Consider the following 12,944-nt stretch of genomic DNA (forward strand, 5'->3'; position numbering starts at 1 on the left):
GGGGTGCCTCCGGTGCAACAGGCGTCAAAAGCAGATTTCTCAGTCACACGGTACCACTACACTGCACGGGCAGAGGCGAAGGAATTTACTTCTCCAACATGGACCGCTTCTGCCGTCCGAACATCCACTTCTCCAGGCTGCAAGTGATTTCGCTCACGCACTGCGTGAGCAAAAGTGTACACGTGTGGTTGTTCAAGGAAATGACCGGCAACTTGTTTCCTCTGTCGGAGCATGCCATGGTCGACTGAAGGAACTCCGCCTGTGAGGCCGTGAAGGACGAGCTGCTGGCGCGACCTCCACTCGGTGGCCCCGGGAACATAGTGCAAGTTGATGAGTGCCTTCCTCGCGGCAAGCGAAAGTGTAATCGAGGCCACCTGAGGACGAACGACAAGGTTCCACCGAGCCGCCAAAATTACGGCATTGTTGCAGATCGTGGGCCATGGGTCTTCGGCACGGTCTGCGCAACCACAGGGGTGCTGCGGCTTGTCAAGGTCAACCGACGAGACGCGGCGACGTTAGGCGCCTATATTTCAACAAATGTATGATCGGGAATTATAATTCCCAGTGACGAATGGACCGCATACAACTGTATCCAAAATTTAGTGGTTGCTAACGAGGCGAGTCTCATTCTGCATTGGGAGACAGTCAACCACAGCGTGAAGTCTGTGGATCCCATCACGGGCGCTGATATTCAAAAATTGAAAGATGTCAAAAAGTGCAGCCCCACCTCGTCGGCGGTGCAATTACAGGGTAACTGTAACAGACAGTTTCAGAGTAACTGACCGCTGGTGGAGTCCCACCTGAGATGGGTGTGGTGGCAGTCATGTAATGGCCACGTGCACTGCAAAGGCTCTTTCCTGCGTTTGTTAGAGGTCATGAATCGCACGGGGCTACCAAGTATGAAGACTCTTTCCTGCGGTTGTTAAAAGCCATCGCTCGCCGCTACCCAGTATTAAGGTGCATTACAATTTAAAAGAAATTTAAGCGTAGGTTTCTCAGCTTTTCATTGTATGAGTGCTTTCAGACATTGCGGAGTGCTTACTCGGTAAGGACATGGCCAACTACTTCTGCGCCAACCGACGCTCACTTCAGCTCGCAACCGTTCATTAGCGCATGCAACAAGCGATCTGTTGAAAGCCCAATGTGAAAACCAGGGGTACACCAATTTCTATTCGGAAATGCGAGCGTGAGCACGTAGCAAGCCGCGCCAATCCAATTCAGAGGAAAGAGGGGGAGAGGGAGCGTTTCCTCGTGGTGTAACGCGAAATGTAATATATTACAAATCAATTTATTGCGCATTGATTGTACATCGTGTAAACTTTATAATGCGTATAGACCACATTAATGTGACTTATAATATTTTCCAAAATGCATTAATTTTATAACTTGCTTATGCATGTAATGCACTTGGTGAAACATAAAACAAGTGAAAGAAGGCACCGACGGGATGATCACATGAGCCAAAGTTTGTCGACCACCCATTAGGCCAAGCCCAAAGGATTATAGCCTCCGAGAGTGAACCGAGATAAACCAATGAAACTGGAGGCGTACCAACGAAGACACTTTGCCTTAGTACCATTAGTTCTTTCATTTTGGAGTGTGGCTGGTGAAGATCCCGAGTTTCACGAAACTCGGCGCATCCCGCACAGCACCCCAGCTCAGAAAACACTGCGGAAGCCCTAGCGGCCGCCCTCGCAATCAAAACCAAAGAAGCCATGAGGCAGGGATCTTATATCCTCAAGGAGTCTGAAATAGAGTGCCGTTATTTCACTTGCGGCCGCATTCCTGCGTGTGTCGCCCGCCGTTAAGGTACCAGAGTATACCAGGAACACAGAATAACATGGGGCCTGGGACAGATATCAACCACAGTAACGAGAGAACGAATGGTGCAGCTCTAGCTATTAGTCACCGAGCGCCTGTCCCCACTCTAGACACCCTATTCCCACCCCAGGCACCCCACGCCTATGGATGTCGTAAAACACCCTCCTCCTTCAGAGTCAGAAGTAAAAGGGCAAAGTAGGCCATTTCCGCACGCTCCCACTCTCACCGCGACTCTAACGCTTGTGAAAACTTGCAATGTCGGCTGCACTCTGGCATATCCAACAAAACAGCACCTGACGCCAGGTTTTCCTTCAGACCGCGCACACATAGATACAATTTCTATACTACGTATAATCCCCTGCTTGGCCAGCTGGCATTGTTTTTCGGGCCTCGTCGCCACGTGCTGCAGTATACATGAAGCTCGCCCGAACATGAATCTTTGCGGCACGAGCCACCTGCGGCTCCCGTGCCTTGCAAGCCTGCATTGCTGAGCAAGCTGTCGCTGGGAGTCCAAAACAAGTTAACCTACCATCCCTTCCATCATCCCGTGTTTGTTGGGGCATTCTAGCACAATCTTTTTTTTTAAACACAATCACATTTGCATTTTGTAAATTACCGGTATTTATTTAGAGTTGCCATTTTAGCGCTTTTGGAGCTAGATTTAGTGGCTTTCTGTCCGTTTATGGGCAGCTTACTATTTAGCAATCAGCAACTTTTTTAGTGACTTGAATAACAATTGGCGATATTTTAACGACTTAGACATTAGAAAGGTTGCTTCAAAAATGGCCGTCTAAAACGAAGTTGTATATTCAACAACTACATGCAAGTGGCCGAAATTCGATGTACGACGCATTTTCTCCGTGACCATGATGAACCAGCGGTTGACATCACATTGGAAGCGTTCACATTGTGATTGTGGTTTTCAAAGGGCTCCCAAATTGATGGTTCCTTAATAATGACTAAACCTATTCGAATACGTTTAAACGCTTCAGGTTCAACGGCGTCACTAAATCTATTCGATAGCGAAATCGTGTAAAAAAGCTAATTTACCAACACCGAATGCAACAAGTTTCGCATTCAGATGTTGCGCACAGCAGGTAAACACGACATACCGACTTCGTAAAAAAACTGGCCTGCTTTTACTGCAGGAAGTTCTCATTCACGTAACAATGAGGCTGCTTTAGACATTGCATTTATTGTATGTTTAAAAGAAATTGTTAATGACTACACGTGAGCACAGGGTAAGAGCAAATCTGTTCTTGGTCTTGTCTTTGTTAATGGCAACATTTCCGGAGAAACTGAAGGTGACAGTTACATCAGATCACATGGCAGTTTCACATTTCTCTTTCGCTCACTGAAATATAAAAACTATAATAAATACACATCCGTGCCATTTCTTTATTCTGCTTATGATGTGGCCATTCTAGACGGACTAGGGACAGCGTACGACGATTTTTGTCAAAGTGTCAGTGAAAGCTCGATCCAGGTCGAAACCGTGGATCACACGTGCCATAATATACCTCAAGAGAAAAATTAATTGGCTTCATAAATTGCTAAAAAATTTCATTAGCATGACACGTCTTTTGACAACTCATCGGTCTTGTCACCTTAAGAAGAAAATTAGAAACCAACGATTGAATTTTTAGCATGTAAGGTTAAGTAACATGATGAAAAAATATGCTTATCATCTGGTTCTCATAAGACACAAATCGTCAAACAGAGGCACGTTTCTTATAAGTAATTTTTGTACTTTGGGCGAGAAAGAAATTGCCAATTCATTTAAGGAACACTTCGTGTCAGTTTTTACTTATGATAACGGAGTCATCCCTACATTTATTCTGATTAAAGATTTACCTCCCATTGAGAGCCTAGAAATCACTGAGGCCGGTATATTTCAGCTATTACTTAATCTAAATGAAAAGAAACCTTCTGGCCCAGATGACCTGCCAAATGCTTTTTAAAAAGATATGCTGAACACTTATCAAAATTTCTTAGTTGTTTTTAATGAATCACTTTCTGAAGGTACTCTGCCCGATGGCTGGAATTTATGCAAAATTAAACCTTTATTAGAACACGGGGACCAACAGCTGGCTTGTAACTAATGTCCCATTGTCTTGACGTCTACGTCCTGTAAGCTATTGGAACATATTGACACGTGTACATGTTTAACTTTCACCGGTGACTACTTTTCAACGGCTAAAAAATGTTAAGCGTTATCGCTAGGCACAGGACGCGGCTGCATCTATGAGAAGTTTCTCGAACGTTATCGAGGCGTCTATGTGTCTGTTGTCACCGACGCTTATGTAATATGATTGCATGATGGATGCCAATTGTCGAGTTCATTTCTGGAAGACAAGCCGGCACCAGGGATTGATCTAGAGCCTTCGATGACTCATGTATAAAAGCCGACGCGCTTTCCCGCAGATCAGATTTCGAAGATCGCCGACTGTGTTCACCGCTACCGTTGTCCTTTGAATGCAACTTTTAGGGGCACAGGTTCGCCCAATCAAGAAGTTCGCTGTGTCATCCACAGTTATGCGACTGTTTTCTTCACCGTCACTACTACGTGACAATATAATTCATAAGAACATTCCCTCTCTTGAGACACAGATTGAGTTGTTTCTTCAGCCCAGCATCGTTTTACAGCGTAAGATGCTGTGGGATTCTTCCAATAGCCGTTTCGGTTGGGGATGGTTCCGCCGCCGGTGACCGGTGTTCCTAACCGCTATCACCAGGCATGTAAAAAAATACCCATTTACCGCCTCGATCGAACCCGGGCCTGCCGCGCGGGAGTCAGCCACTCTATCACTGAGTCACACCAGCGCGTGTGAACTTGCTGCGCATCGAACAATGTCCAATAAAGCGTCTTAGCTCGCGAGGAGACACGCGTTGTGACATGCGCACCGCATAGCGTGATACGTGCACATTTTGCATTGCAGGTCATATTATTAAACCAGGTAGAACGCCATGTAGCAGATGCACAAGTACAAGGCAGAGAAGGTTTCAGGAAGAAAAAGAAGTATACGGAGATGTATACAAGAATGCTAGAAAAAATATATTCTGTACCTGCATAAATGAAGCTGGCTAGGTGACCATGCCACTGCCGCGTTTCGAAGGGGACGCCAATAAATCATCATCATCATCACCATCATTAACATCCCATCGTGCCACTTGTAAAATGCTGCTGGCTAGGTGACTGTGACCACCGCATTTCAAAGGGGATGCTAATAAATCTTTCTTATCACTGTTACTAGTATCGTATCGTACCATTTGCGATGTGAGATGCACGCCGCGCGGCGTCTATACGTGCACCTTTCGCATTGCACTTGTATATTGTTACGCCGGATGGCACGCCATGCAGCAGTCGCATAGGGAGCGTTACAAGGTAGATAGAGTAGTCTTGAGTAAGAAAACATATAAGGGGCATCTTCACACAAGTAGTACGAAGACTGGGCAAGCACCTAGCTTTATCTAGGTTAGGCCAAGTTTTTTCAAGGCTATGCTTTGAGACTCGGCATCGTTTTGCGCAAGATTACCCCGGAATCATCGACACACTAAGGAACAAGGAACACTTGGTCATTAAAGTATCTGGACGCTTCTGGACGCTCAAACGCTTTTGCTAGGTTTCACGCCCGTACAAAAATGACTGTTGATTTTCTATTGACGTATAGTTGGGGTATTGTTGAATCAACGGACTTTCAACAAAGTCTCTAAAGTCTTTGCGTTCGCTCAACAGTTGCACAATGATATTACCATTGAGAGCTTCTCAATAAATAATTTATTGAGTAATTTGTGTTGATTTTCGTAGTTGTTTTTTTGTTGTGTAGCAGTTGAGTTTATCATATACTAATTAGGACTCGCATATGAAGGCGACATTTCAAAACTTTATTAAGAAGCAATCTTTGCCTCATTCTTGTCACTTTGCGGTAGGTAGGTAGGTTCTAGTTTGGGCTCGCTTTCGTAAAAAGAAAACAGTGTGTGACCGACTTTGGCACCGAACGTTGACCTTCGAGCGCAGCAGCCCGGTGCTCTAACCTTTAGGCCACGAGCGCACGCGTACGTCTCTCGTTCCGAAACCAGTCAGCGCTTTGATTGCTCGGCGCGCGCGCCCCATGTAACTTCCTCGTCTTCTTGCGACAGCTCGCGCTTTGAGGCGCCATGTTAGACTGTACTATGTCCGGGACCAGCCCGCTTTCGTAGCCGTTTACGCTACGTAGAAACTGCGACGTTGAACCATCTTCATGATCGCCCACGAGTGACTTGCTCGCCGGCGTACAAATGCCATCGTCGTTTTAACATACAACATATGGCATAGCCATAGGTGCGATCCAAAATGCGCACGTTTTAGGGAGCAAAAGAATGTGAAATTCACTTGCAAACACGGTGACTGCGTGCATGGGGAGTTCCCCAAAAGTAGACACGGCGGCAGCGCGGATGGTGGCGATAAGGCAGGCGCCGACAAGCGACGACGCTACCTTTGAGCATCGGACGCGCTGTGCGAGCCGTAGGATGCAAGCGCGCACAGGCTGTAAACATACACTTCAGAGGTCTTAGAATTTCCTGTGCCACACCCTGTGTCTCGAAAGCATAATACATTTTTTTATCCAACGGCCGTGGTACTAGATATCAAACAACGAACGCGCTTTGAGAGCACAGCGCGTTGAAAGAGTTTCGGATTCAGCAACAGCCGCAACATTACGCAGCTAATCGCTGTCTCAGCGGCTGCTCCCGACACTCGCCTTGCAGAAGCATGCGATAAAATTCTTGCCATGGAAGCCTCCCAAGCCTGCAGCTCTCCTATGTTCAGTGAAACAAACGAAGGCCAAAGAGAAATGAAAGAAATCAAACAACAGTTACGCGCCCACGTTATACCCTACTTTTTACCGCGTCATCTGCAAAGATGCTGCAAACTACTTAAACAAGTTGTTGTTCATAAAAATAAAGATATTAGTAATAACTTTTACTCATAGGTGACGCAATAAACGCCAAACCAGTGTTTGAGCATGAGTGTTTAAGTGTGTGCGTGCGTGCGTGACTTTATTGTGAGCAGTCTTTTGCAACGGTATCCAGTGTGCCGTTAGTTTCGTAGTCGCAATTTTGTTAATCGTATTATTTATTTTTACGCTACAAATTAAGTTTTCCTTCAAAATTTATTATGCTTTCTATGAACAAAAATTATCAATCATTAGTTATGGATTTTAGTGGTTATTTTTAGTAGGAACGATTTTATTAACTTAATACGATACTGAGGCTGTGACCGCTTTTCGACTCTGTCACTCGTCTGAACTTGTGCGGTGGTTCGTGCCGCGCGCGCTTTGTTGGAAGCATTTTTCTTTTGTTTTTGGACATCATGACGCAAGTTTTAGTGAAATTGCTCTATGATGATAAGTGGGATGTTTATCCGTTGAAGACGTTTGCTGACGCAGCTACTGGTCTTCGGGTGATGTTCGAGCCTGGCAGTTTTGATGAGTTGCGCGGCAGAATTCATGATGGAAGGAAGGCGAACAAAGCCGCAGCCTGACTTCTGCACACAGGTAAGTGATTTCGTTTTCTTGAGCACATAGCCGCGTTTTTTTTTTTTCACTTGGACGATCGTCAGATGTTAAGCACACCGTTCACTTTCTGCAGGCAAACCGCATGCCCTGGAGCGAAAGCGCGCGAAGCTAGCGCTTGCTGCCGCCGCTGCTTCGATTGAAATGTTCGTAATATTATCTACTAATTTGCTATCGCAATCGATGCTTCGCCTTTGGAGCGACACTGCGATATTAAAAAAATATTCTTAATCTGTAGTGGCTCATCGTATACCTTAAGGCTAGTGTGCACATTTTCTCGCGTAGTCGTTAACTGCGCCTCTATTTGCGTTGTGGCTAATGTCGCGGTGTGCTGCAAAATATATTTCGCCTTTTCGGTATGTGCGGAGAACAGCCTACCGATAAGTCCTGCATCGGCGCGATGATTACACGGATACACATCGTAAATGAACAGAGGCGTGGTGGCGACGTCGGCAAAGCCGCCGACGGGCTTGCCTTATCACACATCGCCACCCCAACCGCAGTAAGCATATTTATCAAACGTGACGTGTTGCCGTTTAAGGCGTACTGCACGCTTTTAATAGGCGATAACTCAAGCGCGCCGCCGTTCTCTGATACCTCTTTGAGCTGGGCCGACTCGAATGTGCGTTGCTTGCAGAAACGAAAGGAACGCCAGACGGCTCATCGGCGCCTCAAGCTAAGCGCCGCACTCGAGCACCGTTAGCGCGGCGAGGAATGGCACGTTCATGAAGATAGCTCACTGCACAGACGCAAGCGTGCAATGCGCACAGGACGCGTACGCAACGCGCGGCACACAAATCGCGCGGAATGTTCTTAGCCACGCAGCAGCGGATACTAAGCTTCAAAGAAGCGGTGCCGGTTCTCACTAGCACGCTCGCGCGCGCATTGCTCTCGGCGAATTTTTAGGTCTGCCCTGCTGCTCCCGAAGATTCGGACTGCTGCTTGGTATCGGCTGTGTACTATAGCATGGTCTTTCGTGTTGTGAGAGAGCCGGGAATATATTTCACCGGTGTGAAACAAACATCGCTGTGCGTATCTTTGGTAACATTTACTGTAACAATCCATTTCATCATTTTCGCGACGGCCCTCTTGAAAGAGACGCAAATTTTTAATTGCCAGTGTAGTGCGTACTAATATTTAGTGCGTGGTTATGTATATTGTGTGACAGATTTTTAATTTGCATTATCTAATTCTGTCTACATTCCCTTCTCTACAGGTTACACATGCACCAAATGCCCAGGTGCTAACGTGTCGTTCGTCAAGAACAGCTTGGCGTCGTTTCTCGCAAGAGACATCCATTGATCTGCGGCTGATTCACCAGGAAGCTCGCATCTCTGTTGCCACTCTGCGTCAAGTGGGATTTTTAACTATTTTTTATTCTGCCCTGTGGTGTACGCTGTGACGCTGTGAAGACTTACTTTCATGGACGCTGTGAAGGCTTACTTTCGATGTGTTCTGCCTTTTAGTTGTAAAGAATTGGCTACCTTGTGAGTGGAGGTAGTTCCTTTTTCTTGTGAGAATGTTTATCAGCCTAACCAAGTGGTACATGCGTACTTGAAACAGCAGCACAGACGAGGATAATGAAATAAGTAGGAACACATACAAGCGCCGACTCAACTAGAAGTTTATTCTTGAAGACAGGTTGTAAACACATTGGAACTTGACAAAGATAAGAAACCATGTATGCGTGGCCTTTGTGATTAAACAAAATTGTGTTTTCTGCTGTAAGGGGTAGAACGAACAATTGTTTCATCACAAAGACCAGAACACAAGAGAAATTATGGAAGCCTTATTTATTGATTGCAAAGAAGACAAATGCATAAGCTATCTGTTGCTCTTAATGGGAAAGAGTTGGGATTTTTAAAAGAGCTCTCCTTGTTTGGTGGTATCACTTATAGGACATCTTTCACTGTTTTTTTTACCTGCATATTTATACTACAAAACACGTCTTTCGTTCCTTTTTTTTGTTGCACCGGGCTGTCTGCCACGCATGCATGGCTATTTCTTTGTCAAGTTGGCCAGTGTGCTTAATATCTTTGTCGTCACGAACAAACTTCTAGTTGAGTCAGCATTATTGTGTGTTCCTACCTTATTTCACCGTTCTCATCTTTGTTTGAGCTGTTTGTAAAGTATGTACACACACCAAATTACCAAAGTATCCGTAAAATTGAGATACATGAAGTTATTTGCACTATTCATTTCTGCAAGAATGGTATAGCTTCTCATCTCGTTTGTTCTTAACGTTGTTGTACAGTTTTTGTAATATATAGCTTGGAAAGACGTTTTCTGTCAGATTAAATATGCATGTATGTCACTTTCGATATTTTTTTTCAACATGGGTAGTGCAGCTCCTTCCGTCTTTCAGTTACTGCTTTGTCACAACTTTTATATATTTTATGCAGCGAAATGCTGGTGGAATTATATATATTTATGTGCGCAAGTGTGGTAAATGGTGTTTTGTATGTGCATTTATTTGCGTTTTTTACTAGCTCTCCAATCTGGCTGTACAGTTATTGAAACCTTTTCTCATGCTTTATAATGAGTCGTTCTAGGCTCTTTGATGATGCAGGTGACCATTTATTTCACTGTTGGGAATTGCGTTAGCTGTGTGTCACTCCAGTTGTCTGTGTATTTTATGTCACTTCATTATATCATTGAAACTATTAGCCTTGCATTAGCTTTTTATTGACCGAGGTACCAGTTAGTTGCTGTGTAGGGTGAAAAAGGCCCAAAGAAATGATTTCATTAGCTTTGTTCAAGTCCAGAAAAAAATTCACTGATGAGCTCACTAAATTAGAAAATGCCACCAGGAAACTCTTCCGCACCCAAAAGTAACACAAGAAATTAAATACTGTTCACACTCGAGAGGGAAACAGCGCGAAAAAACTCGACAAGAAGGGAGACACACACCAGCGCTTCTTGTCCCTTCTTGTCTTGTGTTTTTTTGCGCTGTTTCCCTCTCGAGTATGCACCGACTAGCCCAAGCCTCTACTGTCTTGAAATACTGTGCAGTTCTTGACTTATGCCAGGGAGGTAAGCTGCTTTTACAGCACAAATGTTTTAGAAGTTTACGTCTGAAAAACACGATTCAGGTGTTTTGTATATATATATACATGAAGTCATTTGTTTCCAGTTTACTTGTTATTTTGCCTACTCACAGGCAGCCGTAAACCCTTCTGTGAGTGTTTACTGGGTGTGTGAAGCATTTTACTGTAAGGTATCCAGTGGTCTTCATTTTTGTATTTATGCATGCAAGCCAAGAGTTCATGTGTTCAAAGTTAGTTACAAGGGTATGCTTAAGGTCTGCCTTTGAGTCACTTGACTGTTGTTTTTACAAAATATATTTTTTTTCTGCTGTAATTGTGAAATATAATTCTTTCTGCTGTAATAAACTTCAAGTTGAGTGAGCATTCGTGTGTATTCTTATCTTAATTCAGCGTTCGCATCTCTGTTTGAGCTGCTGTTTGTCAAGTCTGTACATACACCAAATTGCCAAAGTGCTCGTAAAATTGTGACACATAAGGCTATTTGCATTGTTTATTCCTGCAAGAAGGCTATAGGTTTCCATCTTCCGTTTGTTTTTAACATTGCTGTACATCTTTGTAGGTCAAGTTCAAGGAGTCCCTTAGGTAGCCAATAAGAGTGATAACTTTGTAAAATTTATCAATTTCATCCATCATCATCGTAGTTTTAAACCCACTAAGTTCTACTTTTCAGTTCTCATGACCTTGCTTTGTGCTGTGCTGTACAGGCACAGGAAGCTTTTTTTATGCTGTAAGTGCAGGTGGTGTTGTATATCTTCCAGAAAAAATTGTTTCGAGTTTAACTAGGCATGTGTACGCTTTTGCTACATTTTTTCAGCATGTGTGCTATAGTTCTGCTCCCTTACACTTAATAGCACTGTAGGCACTAGCGTATGTCTTCAGGTTTCATACAGTTGTGCCTTATATACTGTAATAATGTGTCATGTGCACGCTATATTACATATTAGGGTACATGAAATATGTCAGTCGCTCCTTTGCTTCCGTTCGGATTAGGGAAAGTTATGTGAAGAGGCACCGGGGCATGCAAGTGCAAATAGCAAAGCAATTTCAAAATTAAGTGCACTAAAATGCCACAAGCCCAACAAAATATCAATGATATTTCAGTGGCAATTTTCGAAATATCAATGCCATCTCAACAGGCGCACAATGTACTTTTCAATGCTGTGTCAATAATCACTCAACAAATGGTCAACAGAACAATCACAACAGCATTTCAAGACTGCATCAATGGAAACCCAACAGAAATTCAACAGAAATTACACAATGATATGTCTAAGCACAATGTGCTTTCAATACTAACTCAACAACTATTCAACATTGACTTGCCCAATTGTGTTTCAATAAAATTTCAGTGGCCAATATTCAAGAGCCCTCAACACTTTGCTCAATGATATCCCAACAAACTCCCAATGAATGCTCAATACGATACTCAACATTGACCAATGATATTTCAATGCATTCTCAACAAAAATTTTTGTAAGGGCGGGCACGTAACTCCGTGTCTTCTGCTAATCGCCGACGTTTCGCCGCCGCTTCGGCGGCACGATACTCGGGATCCGAAGTCGTCTCACTTGCTCTCGAGTAGCAGCACGGTGGCTTTCGCGCTGCGCTTCCGCTTCTTCGGGAGGGACACTCTTCTTCGGAAGCCCCATCTTCGCGGCGACGGAGGGGCTTTTGCGTCACCGGGGGAGGGTGCTGCGATGGCCGAGGCGAGCAGACATGTTCACATCGGCTCCGTCATTGCTAACCAATTACCCAGGGCTAATTACCTCGAACCAAAGTTTTCCTTGCACCAATGTGTCCGTGAAGGCGAACGGCATCGACCGATACCAGCTGACCCCAGAGGTACTTTTTTCTTTGCCAAATTACGTGACTTCTACCGCCGCCATGCGAAGGATTGCCAGGCTTAGGCGTTCTCCGCGGACGCTAGGCCCAACACCGTCGCAACGGCCGCCACCTGCCGTACTTCTCGGCGGCGGCCGCTCGTCAGCTCCGAGATCGAGGCGTCCACTCGGACAACAATGATTGTGGACTACCAAATGTGCGTTCAAGTTCAAGGAAAAGAAATATCACCAGAGCAATTCCACAATGACGCCACATGGACGCTCGTGGGGGAACGCATGTCACGGCTGCGCCAGCCGCCCCCTCAAGCGGCAAGTCCGATGGACCCGGTGAGAGTCAAGCAAGCCCGAAATCGAAATTCAACAAGAACATTAGAGCCTCGGTTATCAAGGCAGCACGCATGTCAGTCATGCCGTTGGAAGAAAGCAAAGGTAGTCGTTAGACCCAGCGGTGGACTGGACATCGTCAAGACCGGCAGCACTACCGTCGCCGCGGCCAAGATTAAGAGCGAGGAAAGCGCCGCGAGCACCATCTGCCCCAAATCTCAACAGAACATCATGATCGTCAGTAGACCGAACGAAAACAACGAAACAGGGTGCGCTAATATCAAGGAAATTCTATTCAAGGCAAACCCTACGAGGTCAGCGCATGTCGCACGGCACCTCACGGCACCGTAAAGGGCGTC

At 45.1% G+C, this 12,944-nt stretch overlaps 1 long non-coding RNA gene across 1 annotated transcript; it reads left to right on the forward strand.

The window, feature by feature from the left end:
• The first annotated feature begins 5,662 nt into the window (after window positions 1–5,662).
• LOC125945851 (uncharacterized) lies at window positions 5,663–10,783 on the forward strand. Its single transcript, XR_007467162.1, has 2 exons — window positions 5,663–7,355; window positions 8,590–10,783. It is a non-coding gene; the product is annotated as an uncharacterized LOC125945851 (long non-coding RNA).
• Window positions 10,784–12,944: the final 2,161 nt, after the last annotated feature.

This window comes from Dermacentor silvarum, chromosome 5 (assembly GCF_013339745.2).
Source record: "Dermacentor silvarum isolate Dsil-2018 chromosome 5, BIME_Dsil_1.4, whole genome shotgun sequence".
In the NCBI taxonomy this organism is placed as follows: domain Eukaryota; kingdom Metazoa; phylum Arthropoda; class Arachnida; order Ixodida; family Ixodidae; genus Dermacentor; species Dermacentor silvarum.